The following is a 14377-nucleotide window of genomic DNA, read 5'->3' as shown; positions in this document are numbered from 1 at the left end:
ATGCAATGACAGAATATCAATTCATAAAAATATTCATTACTTTCCACACCAATGTGGCCTACTAGTATGCCTATACTTCTCGTATCCTCTACTTTACAAACATCGCAAAGTTTCTTGATCTGCTCATGTAAGAAGCTATATCAAAATCCTCTAAGAAATGATGTAGAATGAACCTTCAACATGAAATATGATATTAAACAGAAAAAAATAATTTAACAGCCACAGAAATATTAGATATAAAAAATAATTTATATTTCAAATTCCGTGTAACATTTACTGAAAACAACAATTTTAGAACTTATGGAATGAATTCTCTAATTTCTTTTGTTTCCAAACTTAGTTTCCTTTGGTATCTCATGCTGACTTTAAGGACTTTTATGAAATGGCCATCTTATCAAAGACAAATGGCTCAGCGAGAAGGGTCTCCCGCACGAAAAATGGCGCAGCGAGCAGGGTCTCCCGCACAACACCCTGCATGACAGTAATGTCAGGGTGACCATCATAGTTGAGCCAAAGATGCTTATTTTGTAACACTCTCAGCTACAATATTGACTCCGCCTCTCACCTTCCCAGGAAGTGAAACTCTCCATGTCATCTTAAGATCTCGCATTTACTTAACTATAATTTGCCACATTCTCCTGCTTCCTGTTCTCAGGAGCTGCGTTTTTCTCTATTCAGCCTTGATTCACACTCCACAACCTGGAAATTTTTCTCCTATAAAATATTCATTACGTTGTGGCAGAAAATCATCTCTTACGGTTTTATTACCTCAAATACAATTGAGAGAAGCTTCTTCACGCTGGAGGATTAAATCACCTTTCCTCTAGAGTTAAATAGCTTGGGAATTTCTGGTCAAAATAGCAGAGCAGGTAAACACTGTGCTCAATTCTCAGGACCACATCAATTACAACTAAACCAAGAAAAACATTGTTCAGAATCATCTGAATTCCAGCTGTACCGAAAGCCCTGCCCCTACAAACATACACAAGAAGCCAACTTGAGACTAGTTAAAGAGGTAGAAACCAGAAACATGGAATGGGCTGTTCCAACACTTGAATGTGACCATTAAAAATTCGGAGGTATATCTCAACTGCAGTTTCCCTCCCCAGAGGTGGGAGGTGTCCCAGCCGCTCCCCATCCCAGGGCTCCAATGCTGGGGAGAGAAGTCCCCAGACTTCTGGCTGTGAAGACCAGGGGAGATTATGACTGAGTGTGATAGAGGGCGGCTGCACTGCCAGGCACGCCTCTTAAAGGGAACACATATGGACTTACCCACCAACGGAATCACTGGCTCTGAGCTCCAGCACTGGAATAGCAGCTCAGAAGGTACCAGGAACATATGGGGAGGAACCGAGTTTTCTGGCTTCAGATTGAAGGCTGAAGGGGCTGCTTTCTCCTGGACCGAAGAGCAGGTGAAAGCGATTATTAGTTTGTTGAGCCCTCCCCCTCCCTGCATGCAGACGCACACAGACGTCTCACCTGAGTCTCATCAAACTGGCTAATGCCGTTCATTTGCCCTGGTGATTGTGAAGCCCTGCCGTACCCAAATTTCAGGCACACCCAAACCGCTTTTCCATTAAAATGGCCTACTTTCACTCATGCTAGGACATTCCTAAAATCTCTCATATGTTCACAAAACCCAAACAAGCAACATCTGGCTTCAGCATGACCCTTATCAGTGCCTGAGCGGCCCTAAGCCCGGCATTGGTGGCAGCTGGCCTCAGTTCAGAGCTTGGCCTCTCAAGGCAACTCCAAGTACAGTGCAGGTGGCAGCCATCTGCGGATTAATGGGAGTCTCATGCCCGGTGCCGTCAGGCAGGGCACAGACTGCAGCTGAACCTGGTCTGCAATGAGGCCTTCTTCAGAAGGCCCTGGGGCTGGCAGGCCCAGTTACCAGCTTTAAACAGAGCCAGAGCATTACACAGCCATCTCCAAGGATGACAAATCTAAAGGGCTGATCTGACAGGCAGCTGAACCCCCACTAAACTGAATTGTGCTCTGTAGGGTCAGCCCCCACACGACAGCTCCTATACTGTAGTCACAGCCAGTCCTCACAGCCAGTCAATCTTTCTCATTGACTTGTAAGCAGTGATCAAGTCTCAACTACAAGAGGTAGGTACACGTATGGCACACAGGGGACACACCTGAAACACCCAGCTCTGGTGACCAAGGAGTCTGCACCACTGGGTCCCACAGGACACCTACTACGTAAGCCTACTCTGCTAAGACTGGGAGGCATAGCAGCCTTACATAGAAACAAACATAGGGGGGCAACCAAAATGGGGAGACAAAGAAATATTTGGTAAATGAAAGAACAGACAAAGGTCCAGAAAAAGACTTAAACAAAACGAACACAAGAAATCTACCAGATGTAGAATTCAAATCACTGGTTATAAGGATGCTCAATGTTCTCAGGGAGAACTTCAACAAAGAGGTAGAAAACATAAAAACGCAGAGAGAAAACATAAAAAAGAACTTATCATAAATAATGACTATAATAACTGTCGTGCGCGGAGGCCTTCTCGCCGCGCCATCTTTCAGGCGGGGCGGACTGTGGGGGTCTCTGCTCCTGCTCCCCACACAAGAACGCAGGATATGGTGAGGCCTAAAAGGAACACCCACGGAGCCATAGGTAGGGGAGTCATACCATTATGGTCTCACTGGAGGCCATATAGACATATATGTCTACATATATACATATATGTGTGTGTGTGTATATATATATATTTACAAGTGACAAGTGTTATCTACCTTCTACACATCATGGCACACATAGAAAATATTTGTATTCATACAGCGAACACTGGGGTAACTAGAAAAGGTACTGATCCCCTGACAGCTCAGTAGTATGTAATGGGTCACCTGATGGGTGGGAAGCTCTGATTAGGTCATTTTATTCAAAGTACTGGACAACACATTGTTTTTTGTGTATGCATTTACTGGAGGTTTATTTAAATTTTTCAAGAAAAACAAACTAAAAGAAAATTCCTTTGTCCTCTAAATTCAGTGTTCTCTTATTTAACAGCATCATCTGAATATCTATTAATAACATATCATATATGAATAGCTTGATATAATGTTTTTACCATTGTTTTCTCTTATAGCTTGCTGTATTCCATCACAGTCAGGAGACAGAAAAGAGAATATTTGGGACTATATCAAACTGAAAAGTTTTTTCACGGGAATCTTAACCATAAATAAAACAAAAACGCATCCTACTGAGTGGGACAAGGTATTTTCCAATGATATATCTCATAAGGGGTTAATGCCATAATTTACTTAAAAACTCAACTCAGTACCAAAAAAACTATTAAAAAATGGGCAGAGGACATCAAGAAATATTTCTCCAAAGTGGACATATACCATGTGTCAGTGAAACCATATGTTTCTCTACTTTTTCTGTCTGGCTTATTTTGCTTCGCATTATAATCTCAAATTCCATCCATGTTGTCACAAATGGTTCTATTTCATCTTTTCTTACCACCAAATAGTATTCCATTGTGGATATATACCACAACTTCTTTCTCCGTTCATCTATCGAAGGACATTTTGGTTGTTTCCTTGTCTTGGCCACTATAAATACAACTGCAATGAACATTGGAGCACACATGTCTTTATGGATAAATGTTTTCAGAATTTTGGGGTAGATACCCAGGAGAGGGAGTGCCAAAAACAAACGAACAAGACAAACAAATGAGAAACAAAAACTCATAGACACAGACAATAGTTTAGTGGTTACGAGAGGGCAAGGGGGGGGATGGTAGATGAGGTTAAAGGGGATCAAATATATGATGATGGAAGGAGAACTGACTCTCGGTGGTGAACACACAATGTGATTTATAGATGATGTAATACAGAATTGTTCACCTGAAATCTATGTAACTTTACTAACAATTGTCACCCCAAAAAACTTTAATTAAAATAAAAGAACAAAAAGAAAAGATCAAAACATTTTCAAGTTAAAAAAAAAAGTGGACATAAAGATGGCAAACAGACAGACATAAGAAAACATGCTCAACATCACTAATCATTAGATAAATGCAAATAAAAACCACAATGAGATACCACCCCACACCTATCAGAATAGCTATCATCAATAAATCAACAAACAACAAGTGTTGGCAAGGATTTGGAGAAAAGAGAACACTGTGCATTGTTGATGGGGTTGCAAATTGGTGCAGCCACTATGGAAAACAGTATGGAAGGACCTCAAAAAATTGAAAATGGCACTGCTTTATGACCGAGCAATTACATTCCTGAGTATCTGTCCTAAAAAATACAAAACTCTAATTTGAAAAAAAATGCACCCCTATGTTTAGTGCAGCACTATTTACATCAGCCAAGATACGGAAAAAACTGAAATGCCAATCAATATATGGTTGGATAAAGAAACTGTTGTACATTTATACAATGGATTATTATTTGGCTATAAAATAGAATTAAATATTACCATTTGCAACAACATGAATGGACCTTGTAAATATTGTGCTAAGTTAAATAACTGAGACTTAGAAAAACACATACCATATGATCTCAATTACATGTGGAACCTAAAGAACAGAATAAATGAGCAAACAAAACAGAAATAGACTCAGAGATATAGGGGAAAAAATGTTGGTTGCTCAATGGTGGGGAGGAGAGAATGGCAAGAAGGTGAAGGAATCAGAAAGAACAAATTAGGAGACTCAATATAGTCATGAGGATATGAAACAGAGTATGAGGAATATAATCAACAATGTTGTAAAGATTACGTAAGGTGCCAGATGGGCACTGGCCTTCTCAGTGGGATCACTGGGAGCCTGTGCCGATGCCTGACCACTACGGTGGACACTGAAGCTGAGGTAGAATAATTAGTGGACATCTCACCTATAATTAAATACATATACATACACATACATATATGTTGTGACAGAGGGAGAAGTACAGCATAAGGAAGACAGTGAATGGTATTGTAACAGCTATATAAGATGTCAGAGTGGTAGTAGCTTGGGGAAGGGAGGATATCGCTTTGTGAGGGGTGTAAATGTCTAACTGTTACATTTCTTTGTACACCTGAAACTAATAAAAATAATGATTTTTGTAAAAAAGAGGACCACAGTAAATAAGATCTTCATTTTTCTGCACACATGATACAGGATGAAGTAGCAAATCCCTGGCAGTATTAAAATCTTGCCTAATAGTAACGTATACGGCAAATCAATCTTGCATCAAAGTCATAAATCCTGACAATGTAGCTAATATAAGAATGGCCCAAAACGGTTACAAAATGCTCATTCCAAGTACTTGTGGTAAAAACTAGGTGAATTAATTTATTCTGCACTTATTGCAACCAAAGTTCCTAACATCTTTACATTTGCTTTAGGAAATTGTAGAAATTGACCTTTCAATCTTTGCTAATGAGAACAATTTTACTTAATGGATTGCTGTTCTAGTTGGTTGGCACAGAAGGAAAAGTAAAGGGAGTTAAGAAAGTAGAGTCGGTATATAAAAATGTCTCTTAAAAAAACAAAACTGTGCTATTACGGAGAGCAGAGGAAAGGGCAAGTACCTGGTGGGGACTGTGAGGCCTGAGTATTGTTTCTGCAGCTGAATAGAAAGGAACAGTCATGGACGATCAACAGAACACAGAGCTTCACCCAACACATCTTCGGTATTAATTTGACAGGGAGAAGCTGAGAAAAGGGAATACTGGAAAACAAACAAACAAACAAACAAATTGAGGTCCATCATGAGAAATGAGGTTATAAGAGAGAATGCAGCATCTCTAAATAACTTCAAGTCCCTAGGGACACCATATTTCAGGGTGCCACAAGAACTTAAAATGAAATTCCGTATTGCTGACATCAATCCTGAAAACAGTATAGATGCCTCAAAAGGGAATATGTCCATTGTCTAAACATGGGCATAGATGGATTCTGTCCACCAGTGAGCTCAGCATCAACAACATGCAAAACGCTAGACTGCATTGCTGGAGGCGGGGTGTGTAAATGTTCAGGAAAAGAACCCAACGTCACCAAGCCCCAGTTTGTGGTCACTTAGTACAAATTGTGTACATTCGGCTTTAATTCTTTTTTTTTTGATATAGCTCTAGATCAGCAATTCAAAGAACTGGGATTCAAGCAGAGAAGAGGTCACAAACTATGCCCCAAAGGCCAAATCTAGCTAGATGGGGTTTTTTTTTTAAATAAAGTAGTATTGGACTAGAGCCATCCTCATTTATTTATCATTATTGAAGAGAATGCTGTTCCTCTCTCTCTCTTCCTCATCTCTTGGGAAGGCCAGCTGTACTGCTGTTAGAAGAGGTCCATGTGGTAGAAACTAAGGAAATAAGCCTTCTGTCAACATCCAATTAGAAACAGAGACCTCCAATCATAAGACGTGTGAATGAGCCTTCTTCAAAATTGATTCTCCAGAACTGGTCAGGACTTACCATGACTGAAGCTCTGCCCAACGTTTTACCTGCAACTTCAAAAAGACCCTGAGTCATATCCCTCCCGCTAAGTCTCTCTAATATCCCTGACCTTCAGATATTATTTATTAGAAGTTTTGTGTATTTTCAGCTACTATGTCAAAGTTTTTATTTTTTATGACTCATGTTCACCATCCTTACAAATGAATAAAAGCTGACTCATTTCCATGTCCAATCTTTTCCCCAAATCACTGATTATTTCTCAAGTTGATGAGAATAAAACAAGTTAAGACATAAATCGAAGTTCCTTCAGACCCCTTTTTCCTTTACTTTATCTTCCACACTCACAGAAATTATGTTATTATAGTATGAGTTTTGTCTAACTTCATTCCTTGTGAAAAATCATTTCATAGCTCTCTATTGTGTGTATATGAAAATTCAGCCTCCATGCCAGCCTCCATCTGTGGTTTGACTCCATCCCTTTCCCATTTATCATTCTCCCTAACCACAGCATTCCCAGGTTACATTTTTGCTTGATTGTAAACTCCCTGAGTAAATGTACATAATGTCATTCATCACTATAGTTTTCAGGACTCAGTACAGAGGTTGAATAATGGTTGGTGCTCAATAAATTCTGTCTGCTTGCCAAAAATACTCTATCTTGATCCTGCCAAATTGTGTCCCTATCTACCTTAAACAACTATTATCTGATCACCACTTTCAAGTCACCTCTTTCCCGATCTAATCTTATTGTAACAATATTAGGTGCTCCTTACATAATTTTTATAACACTTATAGCATGTTATAATATTTACCTTTAAGTCTTTCCTACTGCATCTAGGATGGAGGTCGGATTCAATTTGTTGACCTTAATAATTACTGAATCAAAGTGAGATCCTTTGCCCCATACTCTAAGAATTTGGATCTAAAGAGCAAAGTCACATTGTGTCCTGGGTCTCCTTATGCCAGTCCTTACCCCCTCACTTAGGAGCAACGCTCCACTTTATCTGTCTTCACTCTTTGCTTCTGAGTTGAGCCAGGCTACAGAATAGTGTTTCTCCCTATGGCATAACTTCTTAGTTTTGACTGGTGACCTTCTGTGCACCTCTGTAAGACCATATCTCTGTCCTAACCACGAACATAGGAAACAAACCCACTTACATTTTCACTCATACCATCATCACAGGTTAGAGAACTCTATAGAGAATCAAAGTTGCCTCAGCCCATGCCCCTGACTCCCAAGAACTGATCTCTGCTTGGGTTCATCTCAGTCCCTGTGCTTCACCGACCTGCTTTAATGACACATGTGTAGCTGCATTAAAGATGAGCTGGTTAGTTCCTTGGACAATAGGCTGTCCGGGCTTGCTCATTGCAGGAGTCAGCAACATAGAAGAGCTTATGTTTAACCATACAGAGGAGGGAGAGAACCACTTTCTCATGTCCTTTATCCTCTTGATCCATCTGTTCTGAGCTGTGTCAAGCACAGAACATCATGCGTCACCATTAAGTTATTTCAAAATTTGACTAACAAGTCTTCAGCAAGGCATTTTTAAAAAATTTATTGGGGTGACAATTGTTAGTAAAATTACATAGATTTCAGATGTACAATTCTGTATTACATCATCTATAAATCCCATTGTGTGTTCACCACCCAGAGTCAGTTCTCCTTCCATCACCATATATTTGATCCCCCTTACCCTCTGGTAACCACTAAACTATTGTCTGTGTCTATGAGTTTTTGTTTCTCATTTGTTTGTCTTGTTCTTTTGTTGTTTTTGGTTTATATACCTCATATCAGTGAAATCATATGGTTCTCTGCTTTTTCTGTCTGACTTATTTCGCTTAGCATCATACTCTCAAGATCCATCCATGTTGTCACAAATGTTCCTGTATCATCTTTTCTTACCACCAAATAGTATTACATTATGTATATATACCACAACTTCTTAATCCATTCATCTATCAAAAGACATCTTGGTTGTTTCCATGTCTTGGCCACCATAAACAAAGCTGCAATGAACATTGGAGCATACGTGTCTTTATGTATAAATGTGTGTCAGGTCTTATGCTTAAGTCTTTGATCCATTTTGAATTAATTTTGGTACATGGTGACAGATAGCAGTCAAGTTTCATTCTTTTGCATGTGGCTATCCAATTCATCCAGCACCATTTATTGAAGAGGCTGTCTTTTCTCCAATGTATGTGTAAATGTAATTCTTAATTTTTGGACTTCCTAGTTAGTAGAAAATTGTGGAAAGAAAAACGAAATGCTGTGAAGGAAAAGCATAGACTCTCCTATCAAAAACTGGAGCTCGGGAGACGTCATCAAAATGGCAGCGTGAGGTGAGCCTCTGTAAAGCTCCCCTGGAATTTACAACAAATCGAACAACAATAACTTCACCAAGGACTCCCTGTACAGCAGACAGGCAAGATGAAGAGGCCCACTACCGAAGTCACCTACAGGAGTAAACAGAACTGCTGAAACACACGGGCTCTGAATCTGGAGCTGGAAGAGCTTTGGAACATCAAAAGCTCTCCACATACCCACCGGACACTGAGCCCTGTGACCTAGATGAACTATTAGCAGAGGAGAAGCCCGTCTCCCAGGGAATCCCCCCATTGTGTGAGAAGTTGGAATAGTGCAGAGAAAACATAGCACTACCGTGTGGAAGAAGAAAAATAAGTTGAAGTTGGAGAAATAATAAAACATTCTACCAACAAGTACTGGCAAACAAAAGAAAGACCGCTTTCTATCAACCTGTTGCACAAGTCACTCCTGTAGATGTCTAGGAAGAGAAATAGTAAACCAGTAATCGCCATGAATAACCAAGGCAACAAGATAGCTCAGAAAGAAAGTGAAAAATCTCCAGAGAAGGCACTTAAAGATACAGAAATATGTGACTTAAATGACAGAGAATTCAAGATTGCTGTGGGGAGCCATGGTTACAGCTAACTCTGAGCCTTAACAGAATGGCTCGGTTTATGCTTAACCTGTTTCCTCCCCCTGAGGCAATTGTCTCTGCCTGCACCTGGAGGGTGCTTGCAAGCTGCTCAGGAATGTGGTGGGAGCGGCCAGTTCCCGGACACAGAAGGCTGATGCCTATCAGGGCAATTGATAGGATAATCATCTTTTGTAGTTTCAGTGATTTTGTAGTTTCTGTGTCTAAAGTTAAAGATTTACTGTTAATGAGGTAATGCATTTTTGTGATTGTTAAACTGCACGTCCACAGAATGTATAAATTCTGGGGACAGAATAAACTCGACGCTTCAGCATCACTGGAGTCCGATCGATCGCATCATATTGTGTGAGTGTCTTCTTTCATTCCCACTCCCCTTTTCAGGTACTGATCGACTCGTGGTGGCTGGCACGCCACAGATTGCAGTTCTGAAAAAACTCAACGAGATACAAGAAAACACAGATAGGCAGTTAAATGAACTCAGAAACTCAATCAAAGAACAGCATGAGCATTTTACGAAAGAGATTGAAATTTTTTAAAAAAACCAAATAGAATTTCTGGAAATTAAGAACTCAATAGAAGAAATTAAGAATGAAATAGCCAGCTTAGGTAGTAGAGTTGACCAGATGGAGGAAAGAATCGGTGACATCAAAGATAGAAACCTGGAAATGACACGGATGGAAGAAGAAAGAGACTTGAGACTTCAAAGAAATGAAAGAACTCTACAAGAACTTTCTGACTCCATCAGAAAGAGCAATATAAGAATAATGGGCATACCAGAAGGAGAAGAAAGAGAGAAGGGAACAGAGAATATATTCAAACAAATCGTTGATGGGAACTTCCCAAACTTGTGGACAGAACTGGACTCTCGAATCCAAGAAACACATATAACACCTAATTACCTCAATCCCAACAGGCCTTCTCCAAGGCACATTGTATTGAAGCTGTCTAAAATCAACGACAAAGAAAGAATCCTCAAGGCAGCCAGAGAAAAGAAGACGGTAACTTACAAAGGAAAGCCCATTAGATTATCATCAGATTTTTCAGCAGAAACTCTACAAGCCAGAAGGGAGTGGAACCAAATATTCAAACTATTGAAAGAGAGAACTTATGAGCCAAGAATAATATATCCAGCAAAGATATCCTTTAGATATGAAGGAGTAATAAAGACCTTTCCAGACATACAGAAGCTGAGGGGATTTTATAATACACGATCTGCACTACAAGAAATACTAAAGGAGGCTATTCGACCAGCATCAACAGTGACAATTTGTGTCAAACAAAACATAAAAAGGAGGAGAGTAAAGGCCTGAACCGGAATATGGGAATGGAGAAAGTAAGCGTGCTGAAGAAAACGGAATACTCTAAATATCAAACTTTCTTTTACATAAACTTAAGGGTAACCACTCAAAAAAAATCCAGAACTGAAATATATACTGTAATAAAAGAAGAAACAGAGGGGAAAATCATAGAATACCACCACACAGAAATAATAGACAACAACAAAAAGTCAAAGAAACAATGGAGACACAGCCTTACCAGAAAACTAAAGATAGAATGATAGGAAATCCTCACATATCAATAATCACCCTAAATGTAAATGGACTGAACTCACCAAAAAAAGGCACAGAGTAGCAGATTGGATCAAAAAACTAAACCCAACCATATGCTGTCTCCAAGAGACACATCTCAGCTACAAGGACAAGCATAGACTCAAAGTGAAAGGGTGGAAATTGATATTTCAAGCAAATGGTACCCAGAGAAAATCAGGTGTAGCCATAATGATATCAGATGAAACAGACTTCAAGGTGAAAAAGATAACAAGAGACAAAGATGGACATTTCATAATGGTGAAGGGGACTGTACAACAAGAAGACATAACAGTCATCAATATTTATGCCTCCACGCAGGGAGCACCGAAATATACCAAGAAACTACTAACAGAACTAAAGGGAGAAATTGACCAAAACACAATTATACTAGGGGACTTAAATACATCATTGACAGCACTGGATAGATCTTGCAAACAGAAAATAAATAAGAAAATAGCAGCCCTAAATGACACATTAGATGAAATGGACATAACTGACATTTATAGAGCACTTCATCCTAAAACATCAGACTATACATTCTTTTCTAGTGTACATGGAACATTCTCAAGGATAGACCATTCGTTGGGACATAAAATCAGCCTCAGCAAATTTAAGAAGATTGAAATCATACCAAGCATATTCTCTGATCACAAGGCTTTGAAATTGGATATCAACTGCAAAAAGAAAGCAGGAAGAAACACAAATACATGGAGCTTAAACAACATACTTTTAAAGAACGACTGGGTCAAAGAAGAAATTAGAGGAGAGATCAAAAGATACATAGAAACAAATGACAATGAAAATACATCCTACCAAATTTTTGGGACACAGCGAAAGCAGTTTTAAGAGGGAAACTTATCTCATTACAGGCCTATCTCAAGAAACAAGAAAACTCCCAAATAAATAACCTCATATTACACCTTAAAGAACTAGAAAAAGAAGAACAAATGAAACCCAAGGTCAGCAGAAGAAAGGAAATAACAAAAACCAGAGCAGAACTAAATGAAATAGAGTACAAAAAGACAATAGAAAAAATTAATGTGACAAAGAGCTGGTTCTTTGAAAACATTAACAAAATTGACAAAGCCTTGGCTAGACTCACTAAGATAAAAAGAGAGAAGACACTAATTAACAAAATCAGAAACGAAAAAGTGGAAGTTATCATGGACACCACAGAAACACAAGGATCATCCCAGAATACTATGATTGACTATATGCCACCAAATTCAATCACCTAGAAGAAATGGACAAGTTCTTAGAAACATATAGCCTTCCTAGTCTGAACCATGAAGAACTGGAAAATCTAAATAGACCGATCACCAGTAATGAAATTGAATCAGTCATTCAAAACCTTCCCAAAAGCAAAAGTCGGGGACCAGATGGCTTCACTAGTGAATTCTACCAAACCTTCAAAGAGTATCTAATACCCATCCTGCTCAAACTCTTCCAAAAAATTGAAGAAGAGACAGTACTCCCTAACTCATTTTTTAGGGAGGCTAACATTACCCTGATACCAAAACCTGGTAAGGACAACACAAAAAAGAAAACTACAGACCAATATCGCTGATGAATACAGATGCAAAAATCCTAAATAAAATTCTAGCAAATCGAATACAACAATGCATTAAAAAGATTATTCATCATGACCAAGTGGGGTTTACCCCCGGGGCACAAGGATGGTTCAACATACGCAAATCCATCAATGTGATACATCACATAAACAAAATAAAGGACAAAAATCATACGATCATATCAATCGATGCAGAAAAAGCATTTGACAAGATACAACATCCATTTATGATTAAAACACTTCATAAAATAGGTATAGAAGGAAACTACCTTAACATAATAAAGGCCATATATGACAAACCCTCAGCTAATCTCATAATTAAGGTGAAAAACTGAAGACTTTTGCTCTACATTCAGGAACATGACAGGGCTGTCCCCTATCACCTCTGCTTTTCAACATAGTTTTGGAAGTCCTCGCCAGAGCAATCAGGCAAGAGAAAGAAATAAAAGGCATCCAAATTGGGAATGAAGAAGTTAAATTATCACTCTTTGCAGATGACATGATGCTATATATAGAAAACCCTAAAGACTCCACCAAAAAGCTATTAGAAACAATCAACGAATACAGTAAAGTTGCTGGCTACAAAACCAACGTACAAAAGTCCATCGCTTTCCTATATACTAACAATGAAATCTCAGAAAAAGAAATACAAAAAATAATTCCTTTTGCAATTGCAGCAAAAAGAATAAAATACCTAGGAATAAACTTAACCAAGGATGTGAAAGACCTATATGCTGAAAACTATAAGACATTTTTGAAAGAAATTGAAGAAGACACAAAGAAATGGAGAGACATTCCGTGCTCATGGATTGGAAGAATCAACATAGTTAAAATGGCCATATTACCCAAAGCAGTATACAGATTTAATGCAATCCCCATCAAAATCCCAATGGCATTTTTTAAAGAAATAGAACAAAAAATCATCAGATTTGTTTGGAACCACAAAAGACCCCGAATAGCCAAAGCAATCTTATGAAAAAAGAACAATAACGGAGGTATCACAATTCCTGACTTTAGCTTGTACTACAGGGCTACAATAATCAAAACAGCATAGACCAATGGAATAGAATTCAGAACCCAGAAATAAACAGACACATAGACCAATGGAATAGAATTGAGAACCCAGAAATAAAACCACATAAATATGGAAAGATAATTTTTGACACAGAAGCTAAAAACATACAATTGAGGAAAGACAGCCTCTTCAATAATTGGTGCTGGGAAAATTGGAAAGCCACATGCAAAAGAATGAAACTGGACTGCTATCTGTCACCATGTACCAAAATTAATTCAAAATGGATCAAAGACTTAAGCATAAGACCTGACACAATAAACTGCAGAGAAGAAAACATAGGTACTAAACTTACTGACCTTGGGTTCAAAGAGCATTTTATGAATTTGACTCCAAAGGCAATGGAAGTAAAAGCTAAAATAAACAAATGGGACTATATGAAAGTTAAAAGCTTCTGCACAGCAAAGGAAACCATCGACAAAGAGGCAACCAACTGAATGGGAGAAAAGTTTTTGCAAACAGCACCTCCGATAAGGGGCTAATAAGCAAAATAAACAAGGAACTCCTGCAACTTAACAACAACAACAAAAAAACAACCCAATTGAAAAACGGGCAGAGGAACTGAAGAGGCATTTCTCCAAAGAGGACATACAAATGGCAAACAGACATATGAAAAAATGTTCAGCATCACTAATTATCAGAGAAATGTAAATGAAAACCACAATGAGATATCACCTCACCCCAGTTAGAATGGCTACCATCAACAAGACAAATAGTAACAAGTGTTGGAGAGGCTGTAGAGAAAAAGGAACCCTCATACACTGTTGGTGGGAATGC

The 14377-nt window shown here is 38.7% G+C and overlaps 1 pseudogene across 1 annotated transcript in view; it reads right to left on the bottom strand.

Annotated features, from left to right (window-relative positions):
* LOC148755213 (testis-specific Y-encoded-like protein 4) overlaps positions 1 to 14377 on the bottom strand; it is a 43216-nt pseudogene that overhangs the window by 25066 nt on the left and 3773 nt on the right. The window contains exons 2-4 of the transcript XR_016018952.1: positions 7699 to 7880; positions 5549 to 5688; positions 1273 to 1396 (exon numbers count right to left, since the gene is read on the bottom strand). The product of XR_016018952.1 is annotated as a testis-specific Y-encoded-like protein 4 (transcript). The remainder of the gene's footprint in view (positions 1 to 1272; positions 1397 to 5548; positions 5689 to 7698; positions 7881 to 14377) is intronic.

Source organism: Rhinolophus sinicus, chromosome 15, assembly GCF_057876585.1.
Source record: "Rhinolophus sinicus isolate RSI-liver-muscle chromosome 15, RSI-T2T, whole genome shotgun sequence".
In the NCBI taxonomy this organism is placed as follows: Eukaryota; Metazoa; Chordata; class Mammalia; order Chiroptera; family Rhinolophidae; genus Rhinolophus; species Rhinolophus sinicus.
The sequence above is the reverse complement of the archived record's forward strand: the minus strand, read 5'-3'. Positions and strand labels throughout refer to the sequence as shown.